The sequence below is a fragment of the Cavia porcellus genome, unplaced genomic scaffold (genome assembly GCF_034190915.1).
Source record: "Cavia porcellus strain 051 isolate PalLab524CR breed Dunkin Hartley unplaced genomic scaffold, mCavPor4.1 scaffold_13, whole genome shotgun sequence".
Lineage (NCBI taxonomy): Eukaryota > Metazoa > Chordata > Mammalia > Rodentia > Caviidae > Cavia > Cavia porcellus.
In genome coordinates, this window is record NW_026947496.1 from 28,071,924 (window position 1) to 28,092,065 (window position 20,142).

The window sequence follows — 20,142 nt, forward strand, 5'->3', positions numbered from 1 at the left end:
CACTTCTTGACTTTTATAAGGGTTGAGTCTTTTTAAACTTTCTGATAATCTTTGCTAGAACATGCATTTTAAAAACACGACAACAATCACTTAGCAATGGAGGAGGAAAATGTAGGGTATATATTTTAATTTCAGATCTTGACAGTGTAAGAGACTGACTTTTTATTTCTCTCTTTTCCTCTTTGCTATGCATAAACTATCAGTTTTCAGAATTAATATATCATTATTATCTCCTAAAAGATGGTGTTACCCCTCATTTCAAGCCTTATTTTTTATATCTTCAACTTAACTTGTTACCTTCTCCAATCTTGGATATTTCTAACAGATAATTGCAAACTTTAGATATGTATTTGTTTAAATAGTATTTCTGAATTTACATGTTTAAAATGTTCTAACTTCCATGCAGGTGTGGCCATTTGCCATAATCTCCTTTGCTATGGCACCAGACACCTAACATACAAATAGAGGCTGCCAAGGTGGGACTGTGTGAGTCTCATACACAAGCACACTTCCAGGGGATTTGAGCAAAAAAGAGAAACAGTAGAAATCAGTGAGGAGTGCTGTTTCTTGTCTCCATCTCCTGAGACTTGCAATACTGAATACTTTGAGGAAGCACCGAGCTGACAAATAGCTAAAACCACAATGATGCCCAGGCTCAATGAAAAGAAGTGAAAGATGGAAATTAAAATAGAATTACTGATAGGATCTGTTTGTTGAATGATAGAACTGCAAGAGAAAGAACAAACTTGTCAGTGAGCTCGGATAGGCTTTCAACAACTAAAGTCACATGGCTAAATGCTGCATATTTCGGTGCAAGAAAAAAACAGTCTCTTCAAACCTCACACTACCTGCCTCCCTCCCAGTACCAGAGCAGCTCTGTGTTCTGCTTGGATTAGTAGATTCTCTCTCATGCCCAATCATCTCCAGTTTAGGCTGGGCTTTCCTCTCCCCAATACCTCTCGTCCAGGTTTGCTCCTGCCAAGAGGGAGGACAGCCAGTGTCAGGCACCCCTGTGCACCTCACCAACCAGAGAGCGCACCGTGCGTGGAGCCACTCAGTGCCCGTGTACCTCAGAGTGGAGCAGAAACTGAGGGCTGAGCTTGCAGTGTGTATGCATTGTTTTGAAGAGAAGCTGTGCTACTAACATCACTAACATCAGGTTAGTGATGTTCCTTGCCTCAGTCTCCCTAATTTTACGTTTATGTGTGAGTGTATAAATCAAAGGAGCCAAAACCTTCCCAGTACATGTGTCGGGATCCCAATATTTTCACCCCACGCTCTTGGTTGGTATAACTACCTGCTATGGGTGGAGAGTCCCTCCAAAGTTCCTGGGCTGGAAGCTTGATCATAACTACATGACAGTGTTGGAATGTTGGAAGCTTCAAGAGTAGAAAGCAATTAGTGGGATGGAATTAAATCACAGGGACAGCACCCTTTCAAGGGTTAGTGGTGATCTTCTGTAGTAGTTAGGTCTCTTAAGAGCAGGTTGTTATAAAGTAAGGCCACTGCACATACTTTGCCCCTTCTGCATGTACTGGTTCCCTTTGTACTTCTTCATTGTGTTGTGACACATCCAGGAGGCTATTGCTCTTGGACCTCTAGAACTTTAAGCTAAGTAAACCTCTTTTCTTTATAAAGTATCCAAGTTCAGGTGTTTTGTCACAGAAATGTGAAATAGATAAATAGATTACTATTTAAATCTTTAATATCCCAAGTAATAACCTGATTCTCTGAAGACACCCAAGCAGTCCCCATGACTATCACCCACTCTCCTCATATCAGCATCCTGGTATTTATTAGTGAATTTCCTCCCCCCTCCAGCCATAGCTGACAGCTTTGGAGTTAGAAAATGTCTCTGCCCACTCCCTTTTTGGTGGAGCCAATACAACTTTAATTGCCTACTTCTACAGAAACTCCTTGCTCCTGTTCTAACCCCAGAGATTGAAGGAAGTCCTGATATTTTCATCCCCAAAAGTTCAGGCTGGGGATTCCTAGACCTTAATCAAACCAAATGCACTTCAAAGTGTTTCTCCAGCAGATGACAAATCAATTAGACAAAACCCCCACTCATCTGCAAGGTCACAGCCACCTAAGTAGAATTTATACCACATGATATTTAGTGCTCAGGCTTTCCTACCTTCGAAATTGTAAATATCCCCAAATAGCTAATGTTTATAATTTTTATTGGAAAGAAGCATCAGAAGTCTTTGTCTCATCTCAATCAGTTAAAAGATTATCCCTAGCCATAAACAGAGCCAGAAGATTTTAAAACTCTATAATCTTTAAAATCTCTATAATCATGTTTTTTTCACCAACTAAAAATATGCCATGATAGAGCACATCCTTTTCTTTTCCTCTTTAATTTGACTTTTTCTTTAGTTCTCACACAATAGAGCTCTTCTGCCAAGGTCACTGGCCTAACTTGTTCACTTCAAAAATGCTTGCAGATGAGGAAACAATAGAACAGTCAGAAAATAAGCCACTTGGAATGCTGAGCAGCATAAAAATCGGTAAGAAATTTACCTTTCCCTTGCAGCACAAAACTGTTGTAAAATTTACCTATTCTTTGCAGGTTTTATGGTGTTTAGCTCTTACATGAAGATATTTCTATTAAATATGAAGGTTAATTACGTAAAATGAGACTATAACAGAAAATTGTTACATGAGAACACTTAGCATAACTTCTAATTGCTATGCATACAAACACCATAAGCATATGTAAATTCAGTTTTTCTTTTTCTATTCACCAATATACATTATTAGAAGAATCAGTTTCTCATGTCACTGTTCTGCCTCCACCCTGTCATATTTTTCACTCAATAAACATGTATGGAGCACCTGCTAGGAACCAGGCAGCACCTGATGGGGCTAAGACCACGTCCAATAGTGGCATAGTCACCCCTCCACCCCGGTTTCTGCAATGTTTGGAACTTAAAGGGAAAGATTGATCATAAACAATTACTAATTTTCCCTTGACAAATAAATAACATTTTTCTGGTCAAGGTTTCATCTGCCTTTCCAACCTCTTCTACCACCTCACATCCACAAACTCTTTCTGGCTCTCCTTTCTGTTTATCATCGCAAGCCTTCATCACAACGCACGTGAGAAGTGGCCTCGAGCTGCCGTTCCAGCTCCTGCAGTTCATCCTTGTCCCTGAGCACCGGTGAATCACTGAGCTTGGGGGCAGCTCCACAGCGTGCAGACCGTCCCACTGAGTGGCCTTGCACAGGTTTCTGACAATGCCTACGACAGCCACGGGAGTTCTAAAAATTCTGGCATCAGGAAGAGGAGGCGTTTGGTGCAGGAGGCCAGACAAAGCTTCGAATATAGCACAAGCTGGGCTGGTAAGTAGGAAACACGCAACCTTGGATTATTTTTTCTTGCCAGGCTGAACTTTACTTTAGAGCAAAATAAACACATTGTGCCATGACTGTAAGCCCAGATTCCAGGCCCCCTACCCTAGGCCGTGGGTAGGTAAGTAGGTGGTTGGGCCCCGGCAATTATCTGATTAACTTCCAATTTCTACTGTTTTTCCTACGAAGACATGGGCTTCTTGCTGTAGCTGTGCATTTGTTCTGGTCTGCTTCACATATCTAGAGAAATGACCAACATCTCAAAAATTTCAATAGGTAAAGAAAAACACCATAAACAGAAGACATAACACGCCCGTGTGGTAAGCTGGGTCTGATAGCCCATCTGTGTCTCTGTGGGCTCCACAGAGCAAGGCATTTATGTGACCCTGCTTGTCTTTTGCAGAAGCTGAAGGACTTGCAGGCCCACATCACATCCCCAGCACTGACCTTCTGTCAGGTCTACCGCGGGCACTCGTAAATGACAGACCTTCCCTTGACAAATGGTAAAAGTGACCCACTGAGAGGTGGAAACATAAATGGAGTGTTTCTTCCTCTACACATGAGGAAAAGATACAATCAAAGCGTAAGTTCCACTTAGCAGATGTGCAGGCAATTACTTCTGTGATCATTTCATTTCCTTTTTTCTTCTCTACAAGTCCTGTGCTTTCTAAACTTACTCTCCCCCCAAACACGCCTGTGTGTGGTGCACTGCCTCTTCTCTCCTTCCCTTCTCACTGATCTTAGACAGCCCAGGGCTTTGGCTTGATCCTCTCTGTCAGGTCCCAGATCTGTTCTTGCAAGTGTCCTATAGATGTCCATCCCTCCAACATAAGCACATGAGCCCCCCGAGTCCCCACCCAACCCCACCTCCTCCTTGTTCTCCCACCCTATTTCCCATCCTGCTTAACCACATCTCTAAAGCCAACAGTGCTGGCAACACATTCCGCAGAAATATCATCAGGAGTGCTCCTGCCTGAGCTGCCAAGACAAGTCTAGCAAGCTGAATAACAGTCCCCCCAATGAGGTCCTTAGTCCAGCCCCTAGTACCTGTGAAATTTACATGGCCAAAGGAACTTTTCAGATAGGAGGAACTTCACAGATGTAAGTTAAGGATTTTGAGATGCAGCCATTGCCAGGGATCATTCAGGTGGGTCTGATGGAATCACGAGTGTTGGAGGGGGAGTAGATGTCAGTCAGCAGATGTGATGATAGTGACAGAAGTTGAAAGGATGAGGCTGCAAGGTAAGGTGGCTTTAGAAACTGGAAAAGGTGGACAAACTGGCTCCCCTGGAAATTTCAGAGGAACTGAGCCTTTGATTTCAGTCTTATAATATCCATTTTGGTCATCGGACCTATGAGACTGTAATATAATAAAATTATGTGGTCCTAAGCCCTGAGCTTTGGTAATTTGTTACGGCAGCAATAAGACACTAATGCCACAAGAGAGTCCAAACCTAGAAATGAGTGAGAGTCAGGTGTCTAAAGAAAATCACTTCTCTGACATCTGTGGTAGAAGTGGGCCACAGTGCAGAATGGATTTGGTGAGGGGAGAGTGAAGCAATGGCTCTCGGGAGCTGTGGCATTTGTGGGTCTCCTATTCCCGTGCTTAGGGGAGGGAACAGGTGCAACTTCTTAACTCTGATCTCATGAAAGAGACTTCCAGTTTCCACTAGGGAGCTTTGCGCTTCCTACTCTTGGGATACAGGGATTTCTAATGCCTGGTCCACTCTGGGTCTGCAGGCCAGGTCTGCTTCTGAGGATCTGGAAGCCAGGGGTGGGTGTGGGTCCTTCCCTGGGGGGAGTGGGGCCCTGGACCCTGGACCTACTCGGATCTCCCTGGAGTAGTGTGGGTCACGAGGGGGAGATGTGGGTTGTTCACCCAAGAGAATTCCCTGCAAACAGAGGCTGCAGATGTCTTCCTGATACCCAGATCTCAGGAAGGAAGAGGGCTTCCAGGGACTCCTGAGATGTGACAGAGCAGTTGAGGAGAGTGAGATGCATGTGTCACATGGAACCTGAGGGGAATCGCCCGCTGCTTCCCTCCTCCCAGACCTGAACATCGTAATTTTTAAGGGAGCCTGTTTATGCAACTGAAAGAGACTAGAGCACTTGCCTTGTGGTCGCCAGAAAGGTCATGAGCTGCCTGATCTTCACCCAAAAACAAAAAAGAGCCTTGTTCTACAACTCTCAATGAAGCTTAAAGGGAGAGGAGAGAAAACAAAGTCACAGTGGGTACAGCCATACCTCTGGGTCCTTCACACACCTGTCCCACCTTTGAAGGTCCTGTGCCCTTGGCCCCAGTCCTGTCTCTTGTCCCAGACCTGTACAGGCCTACACTGTCCCCCTGTACAGCCCACCACGTTTGCCTCACTGCCTGCAGGCCACCTTAGCCACTGCACTTGGCAGATTCTCCAAAGCCTCACGGGGACAGAACTATCTTGTGCAGAGATCCCTGGAATCCTCTGCTCTCCAATTTGGAGAATGAAGTTCCAATTGCTTTGTATGACATTTAAGGTCCCTCGTAGTATTTTATCCCACACTGTACCCCTCGCCTCCAGGCCCTGAGCATGCCCACAGTCCCTAGGGCTTCCTACCCCACCACTCTCTGTTCTTATAAAGCTGTCATCATTTGAAGGCCCAGGAGCAAGGACAGCCCCATTGGGAGGTCCTGGGCAGGCTCCCTTGGAAGATGTGACCTTTCCTTTTACTCCACCGGAACCCATTGGCTTTCTCCATTCCTACGGCTGGGCACTGGGGCACAGTGGCTGATACAGTGTGGCTCTTGTCCTCAGGGCCTTCAAGACGCAGCGTCCCCAGACACAGATAAGCAGAGCCATTTGTGCATACCAGCAGTCATTAGCAATGCCATGCAAACAGAGGAAGCCATGAGGGTGGGCACCAAGACACGACTGTGTTACACTTTACAGTTCACACACACAATACACCCAAGTACACACATCTCCACCACATGGTAAGCTGTTGATCTGGAACACTCTCTATTAATTTACTAATTTTTTCCTTTGAAATAGGTCTTGCTAAGTTGTCCAAGTTGGGTCAAATTTATGATCTCCTACCTCAGTCTCCCAGACTGCTGAGGTTACAGGCATGAAACACTGCTGGCCACACCCACCTCGGAGACACTGTTCAACTTACTGGAGCAGGCTCAGGCATCAGTGTTTGAGAGAACATTTTCCAGAGAGATCCCACCAACAGCCAGGGCTAAGAAGCACTGTTCTCAGTGGTGCTGAAGTGCTGCCTTCCCCAAGAGTGTGGAGAAATCAAGGCAGGGAGACATTCTTGAGTTCCTGCAGCTGGTTAAGAATGGACTCAGAAGTTCATGTGACCTGGCATGAGTGTCTTCCTATGTCAAAGCCCAAAATTCTTTTGGAGGAGGCATTCAAGGCCACCCGCAGGTGTTTTAGCAGGATGTTACTGCTGTTCCTCTAGCAGAATGGAGTGGATGGCACTGGCTGTCTGCAAGTTGCTTCAGTAAAAAGCACTGTAGTGGCTTGATCTTCAAGAAATTTCTAAAAGGTAATCAGCATGGACAAGGAGAAACAACCAGACCTGCTCCTGCATACCTGTCACCATTGGGATGCTTGCTTCCTGTGAGCAGCCAGAGTGGGCTGGGAGGAGCAGCCAGACATGCCCCATGTGCCCACAGGAGACGCTTGTTTTCTGTGGGCAGCTAGTGCAGGCCAGGAGAATCAGACAAACATCCTTGTGTACCTGCCACCACTGGGGGAGCCCTGGTGTAGCTATGCAGGATGAGAGAAGAAGCAGCCCTGCCAGCACACATCCACTACCATCAGGGAAGCCTCAGTGTAGCTGAACAGGTCTGGAGAAGCCCACTCCATGCCCCACTACCTCTCTAGGAGCCTGGGTTTGGAGAAACCCAGGTGCCTAGTCCATTCCCCTACACTGTAGAGGGGCAGCCAATAGTGAGAAGCACCTGGGACCCCACAACTGGCTTGCTGGGAGGAATCTAGGAAAATATTAAGATGAAGGAACAAGAGGCAATCTCACAGCTCCAGCCCACACAGAACGAGTCTGGGAGATACAGTCATGGAGTAACATGGAAGTCACACCCTGAAATCTCTGAAAGGATAGCACGGGAAGGAAAGAAACAACTTCATGAGGCGGCAAAAGTAATCAGCTCAGAAATAATATCTCAGCTAAAAGAAGAAATGTGAAACATAATGAAAGAATTGCTGAGCATATCTAAAGAAGACATAGATAAGAAAAAAAGAGTAGCATAGGAAAATGATGGAAACATTTAATGAGCAACACAGGAAAGGACTGCAGTGCATGAAACAGATTCAAAGAGATATCCAGGAAATTAAAAACTTTATTGAAAGCAGTCAAGGGATTGAAGATAGACTTTCAGTCCTTAGAGATAGGATTGCAGTTAGTGATTGTGAAAATAAAGATCTGTTAAAAATAGCAAGGAATCAGGAAATAACAATTCAAAGGCTGCAAGACAGCACAAAGAAAAATAATTTAAGACTGATACATGTCAGTGAAAAAGCAGGGGTCAACACAAATTACATAAAAATACTGTTTACAGAAGAAATTGTAGAAAACTTCCCAAACATGGGGAAAAGACCTGGTATACAGATAAATGAGGCATATAGAACTCCAACTAGCCATAACCAAAATAAATCTACACCCAGACGTAATAGTCAATATCCCAGAAATTCAGCACAGGAACATTAGAGGCTGTTGGAGAAAAAACAAACCAGATCACCTATAAAGGAAAACCCATTAGAATCAAGGCAGACTTATCACAAAAATCATGAAGAAGAGCTTGGAGTGAAGTATTTCAAATCCTGAAAGAAATCAACTTCCAACCCAGATTGATGTACCTGAAAAACTATCTTTCAAAATTGATGGGAAAATAAGACACTTCTGTGATAAAGAATGACTGAAGGGATCCATGACATCCAAACCAACCCTACAAAAAAACGCTGAAGGACATTCTAGAGAGAGCTAAAGATGACTATGATTTCAGGAACAGCAGTAGAGGAGGACTGATGAGCAGGGCAGGCAATAGAATGCAGGGAGAAAGTAGAGGGCCAACAGCAGGAGGATAACATGGTAGAGATGAGCCAGTGCATGCCAATTGTGACCATTAATGTAGATGGCCTCAATTCACCAATAAAAAGAAACACAGGGAGAGTGGATCAAGAAACAAGATTCATCAATATGTGTATACAAGAAAGACATTTAACGCCAAAGGAAATTCATAGACCAAAAGTTAAAGGAGAGAAGACAATGTTCCATGCTACAAAAAACCAGAAAAAAGCAAGAGCAGCTCACCCATTACCCACAGAATGGATAAGAAAGGTATGGTATAGTTATACAACGAAAAGCTACTCTGCTACAAAGAAGGATAATCTCTAGGCTCTTGTTGGTAAATAGATGCAACTTGAGATCATGCTTATGGGTAAAATGGTTTGGACTCACATGGGTGAACATCATGTTGTCTCCTTAGCACAAAAAACTGAAGGGGTTAGTGGGATCCAAAATGTGCAATAGATAGGAGAGGAAACATCTAAAAGCAGTAGGTGGTAGCCATTGTTAACTTCTTATTTTCTTATTTTGAATTCCTGTGTATTTCCATTGTTTTATTTTGTTTGGTTTGGTTTTATTCTGTCTTGTTTTGCTTGATTTTATTTGTCTGATGGCAAGGGAAGCTATTTTGAAGATAACAAGATATATTATGGATGCCATTGTTGAGTTCCTATGATCTAGTTTTGAAGCCCCATATTGCTTTCATTGTTTTGCTTTGATTGGTTCTATTCTGTTTTGTTTTGTTTGATTTTATTATGTCTGATGATATGGGCAGCTATTATAAGGAAAACAAAAGGCATTATGGAAGCCATTGTTGATTTCCTATTAACTTATTTTGAAGTCCTGTATCACTTTCATTGTTATGTTTGACTGGCATTATTCTTTTTTATTTTGTTCAGTTTTATTCTCTTTCAAATAAAGAAAAACCCTGGAATAATGTACTTAGTACAGTGGTTATTCGAGTGTATAGTTTTTAATAAGTACTAATTAATGTTAGTGTTACTGAAATATCATAAAGCATATAGCTTTCTACTCAGCTAAAAATTTCAGGGCTAGTTTCTTAAAATAGAGTTAACTTGATCAAAATTTATGTATATCTTTATGGTTTTTGAAATTGTTTTTAAAATGTTGTGTCATGTAATAGTATTCATAGTAAAGATATCATCTTTACTTTGCTAGCCTTGGGAATTTCAGTTACTTAAAATATTTTAGCAATTACTAAAATGGGACATAGTTTTAATTTGTTAAAAAAAAATGTGGATTCAGACTCAATTCAGGGGAGCTCTAGTCCCTACTAACGCGGACCCCAGTTCAGAGAGGATAAGGGAAACCATCCACAGAGCTCATATTTATACATGGGATTTTGTTAGTTGAAACCTGTTGTTCTTGGCATCCAACACTAGTGATGTGAGTCTCAGCAGAAAGGTGTGACTCTTCTGTGACCAGTACCTATATCCAAAACAAGAGATCTGTTCCCTTGTGGCAGCTCAGATGAAACAGCACTCTTTACCGCGTGCCTCTTTGGCTCTCAGCTATGTACAGTGTCTTAATTCTGTTTCTTTGAATCCACTTGTCCCCTCCCTCTGGTTCAATACTAGATAATCCAGACTGTTATAAAAGAGACTTTGGATCCATTAAAAGTCATCTTAAGAAGAAATATTCACTTCTTGTAGCTCCCAACGTTCAAAAAATACCAATGACTTAGTAGAAAATAGGAAATGTTTTTCCAATTTTAACTTTGATTGAACTTTTTCAAAACCCTGAGCTCCTAAACAGATTAAGAAACCATGAACCTGGTTACACCCAGATGGTTTTGAGCTTATGAATACGTTGTATCCCAAAAGCTTGTTTGTAAGTCAGCTGTTGGGAATGCATACTAGACTTTCCCACAGAAACGATGTCTTAAATAGCAGTGCAGTTCCCAAGCTCTCTGATAAATTTTGTCTAACTTGAGATAACAAGGAACATTTACAGAGTGGAGAATTTTGGAATTTTTCCATGAGTACTTTCTGGCGGAAAGTTAGAGTAAGGAAAGCATATGATTACTGGATGAGGTGGGGGAACCCACATTTCTCCAAGCAACTGAGGTGCAAAGGGGGTGCAGCTCTCTGTTGCCCTAGGCTGGATGGGTATGGACATAGGTGAACACTGACAGCAACAGTGGATGAGGCAGGATCAGGGGACCCTGGAAGAGTGTAGTGATAAAAGAACTTTCAGCAGAGAGCTAGAGTAGTTCAGAAAAAAGAAGATTGAGGACACTCGTAAATAAAATTGAAGGAGAACCAAATGGAAGTAAATTTTACAGATATTATGGTAAATTATAGTTTAATCCCTTTAAAGTGCACCAAGAAATTAAAGTTGAGATTGGAATTCTTTTTATTTTTCGTTGCTAGATTTTGTGATCATTTGTGTGCATGTGTGTGAGTGTGTGTATGTGCGTGTGTGCATGTGCTATTAGATCTCCACACTGCAACTGGGCTTTGGGAGCTTCAGAATTTATTTTTATCTTTCCAAGTACAATCTTGTATATCCTGGAGGTGAGCAGTTACATTACACTTCAAGCAAAATGGCAGGAGAAGAAGGAAAAAATGATTCTGTTCCACATTTGCTCAATAAACATTTATTGGACTAGCATTTTTTGGCGTGCTTGCTAAGTCTGGCACTTTCAGAAACACTGGCTAGGATAAGATACAAAAATGAAGGAAGTTGAATTCAGGCCTTGAAGGAACACAGGCTAGCGGGAAGACAGGCTCCTGCAGGGGGCTCCCATGTGTGCCACGCTGGGCATGGGCATCGGAGCTGCAGGAGCACAGGCCAGGAAGGCGCCTCAGCCTGGCTCCCTGGAATAACAGGACAGAGAGGCTGTTCTTCCAAATTGGAACCCTGCTCAAGTCTCCTTGCAGGTTACAGATTCATTTATTTCATCCCTCATTTTTTCACCTCTACAAAGTGTTTTCTGTTGTCTTATTTTGAACAATAACTCCTTAAAAAGGCAGAATCCAGCAGCTGGGAAGTAGAGGCAGGACAGGAATGCCAATGGAAATGGTTACATGGTTTCATATATATGTTAGGAACTGAGTACTGTACACACACAGGCCTGTGTGTGTGTGTGTGTGTGTGTGCACGCGCACACGCACGTGCATGTGTGCCCTATGGTTTGAATGTGCTTTCCAAATTCCATGTGTTGGAAACTTTGTCTCCAAAGCTCTGGTGTTGAGAGCTGGGACCCTTGGGAGGTGGCAGGGCTCTGTGAGCTCCTCTTGTTCCCTTATCAGAAGGTGATCCAGTTAGGTAGCGCTACTTTGATTTATTTTACTTCTTTTCCTCCCCAGAGGTGAGCAGCTGCAGACTGCTCTCTGGCACAGGGTGAGGTTTTCATTAGAATAAGCAGAAATAGCATTCCACCTACTGAAGAGCTGTCATTGAGGCTCAGATTGCTTTTTTCTTTTCTTGTTTCTTTAAAAAAAATCATTAAGTAAGTACAGATTCTCCAAAAGAAGCCCTAACTTTTGATTGGGTGATACTCAGGTCAGGGATTTTTGTCTTCAGTGGTGGTCGGCAGGCAGCAGGTGGTCCTCAAGCAGTCAGTAAATTAAGTGTCAGCCCCTTCCCTGTCCCTGGGGAAGGGGTGAGTGAGCCTGTAGTGGGGTGCGGCCTGTGCAGAGCGGAGGGGAAAACCTCAGAAGCTCCAGGGGACCATTACCATGTGGGGATGCGAGCCCGCCCTCCTCAGCCCTTGCTGGTTTCAAACATAGCAGCTGGACATCTAAAGTTTTCATGCAAAAGGCGTTATTATTTCTGAATGCTGGCAACTCAAAAATGTTAAATTGAAATTATGTGTGTAGGATGCACAAGACATTTGTGGGCTGAGACCCACTGTAGACCACAAGCATAGGACCAGCGCTACCTAGGTGGTCTCGGCCCTGGTTCTTTTGGGCAGTTAACATTAAATTTTCAGCTCAGAGAGTGGTGAAATGGGGCTTGGAGTACATCTAATTTAACCTCCTACTCCATGCTAGATTTCTTTCTAAAAGAGAAAGAAATTTAAGGAAGTGAATAATTCCAGCTAGAAATGTGCAGTTCCTTTGTTGGCATCTTATTTTTAAAAACTACAGTGAGAAGTTAGGTAAAGAGATGCAGGGAGAGGCAGGTTGAAGGTAGCAGGCCAAAGATATGAAGCAGAAAGGCGTCTCAGTGTTCTTTGTTTTGCTTTGTGTTTTGTGTTTTGTGGGTTTTTATTTCTGTTTTTGCTTTTGGATGATTCCTAGAGCTTAATGTAGTGTATTTTAGTCCTAGTTTGTTAAATAAGCAAGACTGGGGGCTTATATTTTCCAGAATTCCTAAGGGAAACAGAGTTTTCAGAGAAATCCTGAGAATTATTGCAGTCTAGCTTTGTCTTTTAAAAGCAGGAAACTGATTGCTTGAAGACATGTCTAACATCGGTAGTGTAGGTAACTTTCTTTCCAAGGGTTGACAGACTCTACCTAACTTTCGAGAGCACTCACCTCTTGAGAGACAGAAAGGTTAAGAGAAAGACATAGAGGGAAGCTGTCGTTCCTCTGACTTGCTGAGCTCCCTCAGCTTGGTAAGGAGGTAGCTAACAGAAGTCATCTCTGCAGAGTCCAGCAGAGCTTGCTCATCATGCTGGAGCTGGAGTCCGCACCAGCCTCTGATCATCCCCACACCTCACTTACGAGCTTCTATCTTCCTGAAACCCCCTGATGACTGCTAACTGTTCAATCCACCGATATGTGCTTTGCTTCCTCTTCCCCTCTGAGGGAGTTGCGGGCCCCATGGCAGATGGCAAAAAGGACAAGAAGGACAAATCCATTTTTTTACATTAGGAAGCTCTTTCCTAAATAACTGAAAGTTGCCTGTAACTTGGCCCAAAGGTTCATGAGTTGACTCTATTTTCTCTCTAGGAACAAAGACAAAACAGGACCCAATAAATGTGCCAAGAAGAGCCCGAGGGATTGTGCTCCCAGCGTGCATTGTGGAGGTTTTCATTTTCCCCTCTTGGTCCGGCACCTACACAGAGCTCTGAGGAGCTGGAGTAGGAGTAGAACCCAGCAGTAACAATACCTTTATTAAACACAGAGATGGTTATGAGTCACATGGGAAGTCAGCAACAGCCTCAGTTCCGGTAATCATCATTATTTTTTTTCATGCACACGTGACTCTTCACTTTAATTACACAGAGTTGCCCCCACAGCACCAAAATGATAGACTGGATCACGATTACTTCAGCAGGGGAGCAGAGCTTTTGAGCTTCATCATTCAAGGGAGCCAAGCGCTAAATTTCAGCCTGTCTCTCTTCTAAGTGCAGTTGGGAACCTTGAAAACCTTTTGTATGAATTCCAGGAGGGAAAACAGTCTGGCAAATTCTGACAAGCATCATTTCAAGAGCACATTTGCGCTCTGGTAAGAAGCCCAAGCCCATTGCTGTGGGGTTGTCATGGCAACAGACATACACATCATTTATACATCGGCTTCCAAAAGGAGCGTCAAATGGTAAAACCTTTCCAGTGGGGTGGGATGGGTTGGAAACGGAAGGGTGGGTCATCCATGCAGCCAAACCCACAGACGTTTCGGTATTCTATGGTGTTCTTGTGGGCACACTGCCTCCTTCCACTATCCTGGACCTACAACCCCGGGGAAATCTACAAGCCCCTCCCTACTCTGTTTAAAGACACTTTCACCAAGTTCTCATTTCCTTTTCAAACCCTGTTAATTACTTGATGCTAAACAATATTACAGTAACAGGAAAATAAAGGAACTTCCTCTCATGCTTATTTTCCTCCAAAGTCAATTCCCTAGTTTTCCCTAGAGGTTTTTTGGGGTTCTCTTAGATACTGGAGAAGGTAAAGGAGTAGGGGTTATTTCACAGGCTTGTAGAAAGTGAAGCTAATCATAATTGCCCTTGAAAATGCAGTCCTAAAAATAAGTAATAAATAGCTGTTCACTCCGGTAGTCCCGGAGGCATAGGGCATGAACAATAGAATGGAATTCATAATATGGAAAAAGCTTATAATGTTGAAAAATTTAGACTGAGCGGAGGCTGGATACCTGAAGGTAAATCTCAGCAATTTAAAGTAGGGAACAGGGATGGAATGTGTCCTTGCCATTAGTTTTGAAGTGAAACCACAGGAAGCCTATTCATGAGCAGTAAAATTAGCTGTATGTTCAATTTTCATGACATTTACCATTGCAATAAGCATTCCACAGCATGACTTAATTGCTGCTAGAACACTGAAGAGGAATGCAAAAGAAAGAAAATGAAGTACATTCAATGCCAAAATACCCATGAATCCGGGAACACTTAGCAATCAGAGATGGAGTTAGCGTCACAAGCGAGTAGCGACTAGAAGTCCCTCGTCTGAGGATGACAAGCGTCCCTTCATGGATTCGCCACCTTGCTCCCTCCTACAATCATGAGCATTCATCAAACAGAAACTGACATTAGTGTTTCCAATTCTTGAGTTCTGCTTTTTTGTCTTGTAATTAAGGAAAGGTACTAATTCCATTTTTAATTCTGAACGTCTCAAAATGAATTAAGAAAAAAAACTGAGGGATACAGATCCTCTCATTGTCCGTATCTTTTCGAAGATTCATCTTCTAGGTGTGAGACTGAGACGCAGAAACTTCATAGGAGGTAGAGGAAAAGCTAAAGAAAGCAGCCTGCCTCTTCCAGAGACTGTAAAGCGGTCGGTACCTGGCCTGCCCGCAGGCTCTCTAAGAGACACCATGGCTGGCCTAGTCTTCCCAGAAGTGGCCCTGAGTGCTGGGCAAAGTCCATGCTGTGTTGTCTTGCATCGTATCCTGCCCACACAGTTATGTGCCCTGCTCCCAGGATTTGAGTTCAAAATCCACATAGGAATTTGTGACATCCCTCAGCTTACTCCTGGTCAGCAGCTATTTATATCAAGTCCTTTCTTTAAGATAGGACTCAGACATCTCTGGTTTCCCAGCCCCTGCCGGTCAGCCATCTCTCCAGGATGTGCCCACTGCATCTACCCAGTACCTATTGGCTCGGTTCTTGTTTGCTCTGTAATGTGGGCATTGTGCAGAGCAGTGGTGCACTGTGGGGCTGGGCTGTGGCATGTGGCTCCTGTGCTTTAACCCAGGCTGCAGATGGCCATGGTATAGGAGCTCAGTACCCCTGAGTGTTTAGCGATGGACAGAACCGCAGGAAGCGACAGGGTGAAGGGCGAGTACTCATACGGCCCAGGAATTGGCACTGGTTGCAAAAGAGAACCTAACAGTTCTGTAAGGTTTTTGTAACCTTTCATGTCCAAAGTAGTTCTTTGGGGCTTGCAATTGATACATTGCTACTTAGAAGACTATTTATTTAAATGCATGTTTCTGCTTAGACCCTCTAAGTAATGGGGCTATCAATACATAGGTTGTGCTTACGAGCATGAGTAATTCTACCAAGAGAAACTGCAGAGATGACTGTGTGAGTTTCTATAGCTGTGTTACAGCCCTGCTTATTCCAATTAGTCTGAAATGTTTTGTTGCATTGAAGAACTCAAACTCTTAAAACTATACAGTGGCGCCACCTTGTGACCACTACCCAGAGTGCGTAAATTAACTTTGCAATTTCTTTTTTTTTTTTCATTTTTAAAATGTATTTATTTCTTTTTATTAGTCCATGTTTGCAGTACACAATGTTTACATTCCTTGTGTGGAGCTGATCACATACAGAACACATACTAATTCCTTTATCCCCTTTTTCTTTTCTTCCTTCCTCCATCTCTTGACCCTCCTCCCATTTGTGAAAGATCTGTCTCCATACTACTTATTTTTCTCTTTATTTATAATTTGAGTTTTTCGTATAAGAGAAACAATGTAATATTTGAGCTTGTGGGTCTGATTTATTTAATTTATTATGGCCTCAAGACGCATGCATTTTCCTACAAACGACTCAAATTTATTTTTCTTTATGGCAGAGTGGCATCCCATTGTGCATAAATACATTTTCTTTGTCCACTGATGCACATGTAGGCTGCTTCCAAGCTTTTGCTCTTATGGATTGTACTGCTATAAACATAAATATGCGTATATCACTGGAATAGGATTTTTGTTTTTGAGTGCTGGGAATGAGTACAAGGGCTCATGCATTTTTACCACTGAGCCACAACCCCGGCCCTTTGTAATAAAATGTCTTTAACTCTCTCAGGAAGCTGCAGAGAAGGAGAATAGTTGGGTCAAATGGAATTTTTAGTTTTAAGTTTTTGAAGACTCTTCATACTGATTCCCACAGTGGTTATATTTTTTCTGCACTCCCACCAAAAATACAGAAGAGTTTCTTTTCCACAGCCTCACCAGCATGTGTATTATAGTATTTGACTTCTTGATGGTAGGCATTCTTCTTAAGGTACAGTGAAATAGTGTTGTTTTACTTTTTTAATTAATATTTTTCTCAGTGCTGTTTTAATTTGTATTCCTCAAATGGCCAGTGGTGTTGAATGTTTCTTCATGTAATTATTGGCCATTTGTCCTTCTGTGAAGTTTTTGTTTAATTTGCTTGTCCAGTTTTTTATTGAGTCTTTTATTTTGGGGACATTTTCTAATGTTCTCCATGTAGTCTACGGATCAGTCCCCTATCTGAGGAATAGCTAGCAAAAAAATTTTTCCCGTCTGTGTTTTCTTTTCACTTTGCTGGTTGTTTCTTTTGCTCTGCGGGACCTTTTAAATGTGATACGATGCCAGTTGTTAATTCTCAGTACTATTTCCTGTGCCAGGAGGTTCTGATCAGATTCAAATAGAATGACCTGGCTGGGCCAGAAGACTTCTTTTACACTTATACATTAAACAATTAGACTGAAATATGTTCTTCTTGGAGAATTAAAAGCTTAGAGGAAGTTTACGGTTTTAGATTTAAAATTCAGTAAGATCTTGAAAAATCTACCACCAAAAAAGAAACTTTGTAGGCCAAGGGTGTAGATCAGTGCCACAACACTTGCCAGGCAAGTGCAGGGTCCTGAGTTCAGTTCCCAGTACAAAAAAAGGAGAGGGGAGAGACAGTGTGTACATGGTATACAGTGGATATTAGATTACTTATATAATTAATAAAATTTGCAGTTGTTTTTCTTTGTTTTTTGGGGGGGAAAAATTATTTTACATAGAACTTCCCCTGATGATTGTTCAATTCTACTCCTATGTTTTAGCCAACAAACACTATTCATTAAAAATAAAGTATGATTCTTGGTCCTGTATAAGTTTTCAGGTTCAAGTTTGCTAGCCAATTCTTCATGGTGTCATTTAACTTGTTCTTTTATTTCTTGTATTCCCTATAAAATAGTAGCAAGATCTACATATGATTACACTCTTAATTAGACTCCAGGTCAACTTTTTTCTTTCAAGACTACTTCCTGGGATATGTTCTATGCCTCCTACTCATCAGGTCCTGGGGACACACATCTGGTCACTCTGCTTGCAGTGATGCCATGGTGAATTAGTTGGTTCAGAGAATGCAAGTTGGATGCTTCTAGTATCAATGTCTCTATCACCTTTCACTAAGAGTTTGTCCTTCATTGGTGATCTTTGTTTCCATTCCTTTGTTCTATGAGGACTGCAAAATTTATATGATTTGTAAGTTATTTATTATTTATGATAATCCCTCACCATCTATCTCAGAATAAACTGCTATCATTTTCAAGGAGAATAATTTGGTAATATGGACCAGAAACCTTAAGAAGTTTGTGATCTTTGATTTATACCCTAGAGTTTCACATAAATAAGTATTGACTCTGAAGATAGTCAGATATATGGACCAGACAGTATGAACATGTTAAAAAGAGGTGTCAATGGATTTTGGCACATTTCCATTATGAAATGTGATAGTTATCGTATTAAAAATCTAGTTTTTGAAGAATTTTTATTGTCATGAAGTATTTTGTAATACATTAATTGAAATACTATCAAAATTGTATATATATTATTGCTTTGTATTAAGTATAACATTGATATTATATATAAATGTACTTACAAGACCAAGAAGACAAAGTTTTGTTAATATTTGTATCTAGAGCGAGATTACAAGGTATTTTAACATCTGCTTTATGTTTTTCTTTATTTAACAAATTGTATCCAATAATATGTGCCACAATATAATGCATTAAAAATCAGCTAATATTTAAATTCTTTTTGGATAATATTGATTTATTATAAGTGGAATAATAAACTAGAGTAAAATGTCTCCTTCTGTGTCAGTGAAGACTATGCAAGAAGAAATGCTTTTCTTTTAATCCTCTCTGACTTAAAGAATGAAAGTAGAGGTTCGTAGCATTTGAAATAAAACATGCATGTTGGGTGTGGTGCCTGTTATCCCAGCACTGGAGCCTGGGGCAGGAGGTTAGCAAGATCAAGTCTGGCCTGAGAAACCCAGTGACTTAGTACAACTGTGTCAAGTGAAAAACAAAAAAGGGCTGGGGATGTGGCTCAGTTTAAAGGCTCTGGATTCAACTCCCAGTACCACCAAACCAACCAAACAGAAGTCCTGCTGAGATATGTTACACTTTACCTCCTAGGATTTACTCATTGTAAATACTTATTTTTTTGGTAAGAGTAAATTCCCCCTGTGCTAACCATGGATCCATCTCCTCCCATGAATGAATGTTAACATGAGTTAACTTATGTCTTAGTTACTTTTTTCTCTTTGCTACAAAAAAATACTCTACATTCACAAGGTAAGAGGAGAAGTTTATTTAGCTCACAGTTTGTAGAGGTTTCAATACATAATTGTCTGGCCCCAAGGCATGGTGTCATGGCAGATGAACATTGCAAGAAAGGAAGAGCTCATGGTGAGCAGAAGGTAGCAAAACAAGCAAGGGATGACCACAGCTCTTCCTAACCCTTATATCCTGTCCAGGGTACTTAGGGTGAGTAGCACTCACATCATCAGTCTTGGCGTCCTTTAGCCTAGCATTGCACCATGAATCATGCCCAGCATCATATATTCCAGATCCAGCCACCTCGGAAAAATCCTCTCCTGTGATTGAGGCTTTAAGGGACTATCTAGACACAAGCCATAACAGCATGTATGTGTCTGCCATTTGTAATAGGATTTCACCAGCCGTCTCCTCTTACTGGCTCCTGACAGTGACAATGTCTACTTTTTGACATCCAAATATCTAGGTGTCACTTCCCAAAATTCAGCAACCTTTGTTGAAACCATTATTAATCTTTTTTTTTTTTTTTTTGTCTTTTTCCTTTTTATCGGTACCGGGGATCGAACTCATGACTGCCTGCTTGCAAGGCAGGCGCTTATGCCGCTGAGCTAAATCCCCAGCCCCCATTATTAATCCCTTAAACCCTGCTTCTTCCTCTTATTACCAAAGCCATGGGTATTCAATATCTACAAGTTAGATAGCTTGGGCAAAGCAGAAGAAATTAAAAGTCACAAATAATTCTACAAAATACATTTTCAGCACGTTAGTGCAACCCTTATTTCTTGTAGCCCTTTGGGACAAGACTCCTGTCACCTTTGTCTCCTTTCTGTGTAGGACTTGATGTTTGCTGATGATGGAGTGAGAGGAGGAGGGAAAGAGGAGAGAAGGTTGCTTTGCCGGAGGACGGCTACCACTAGAAGCCATGAGCTCTGAGTGCTAGAAAGGGGATGAGGGGAGCAGCTGAGTCTCAGAAGGGGGTCACAGGAAGGAATTGCAGAAATTAATGCAAACAAGGCAAGGCTGGGGAGGGTCTAGCGGGGGA

The 20,142-nt window shown here is 42.0% G+C and overlaps 1 protein-coding gene and 1 long non-coding RNA gene across 5 annotated transcripts in view; one reads left to right on the forward strand and one right to left on the reverse strand.

Annotated features, from left to right (window-relative positions):
• The window catches only part of LOC111756488 (uncharacterized), a 32,186-nt gene extending 22,892 nt beyond the window's left edge, over positions 1 to 9,294 (forward strand). The window contains exons 4-7 of the long non-coding RNA XR_002790974.2: positions 968 to 1,159; positions 2,448 to 2,510; positions 3,086 to 3,345; positions 3,758 to 9,294. This is a non-coding gene — a long non-coding RNA (uncharacterized LOC111756488). The remainder of the gene's footprint in view (positions 1 to 967; positions 1,160 to 2,447; positions 2,511 to 3,085; positions 3,346 to 3,757) is intronic.
• The window catches only part of Ripor2 (RHO family interacting cell polarization regulator 2), a 203,570-nt gene that overhangs the window by 167,773 nt on the left and 15,655 nt on the right, over positions 1 to 20,142 (reverse strand). The gene's annotated exons all lie outside the window — the stretch shown is intronic.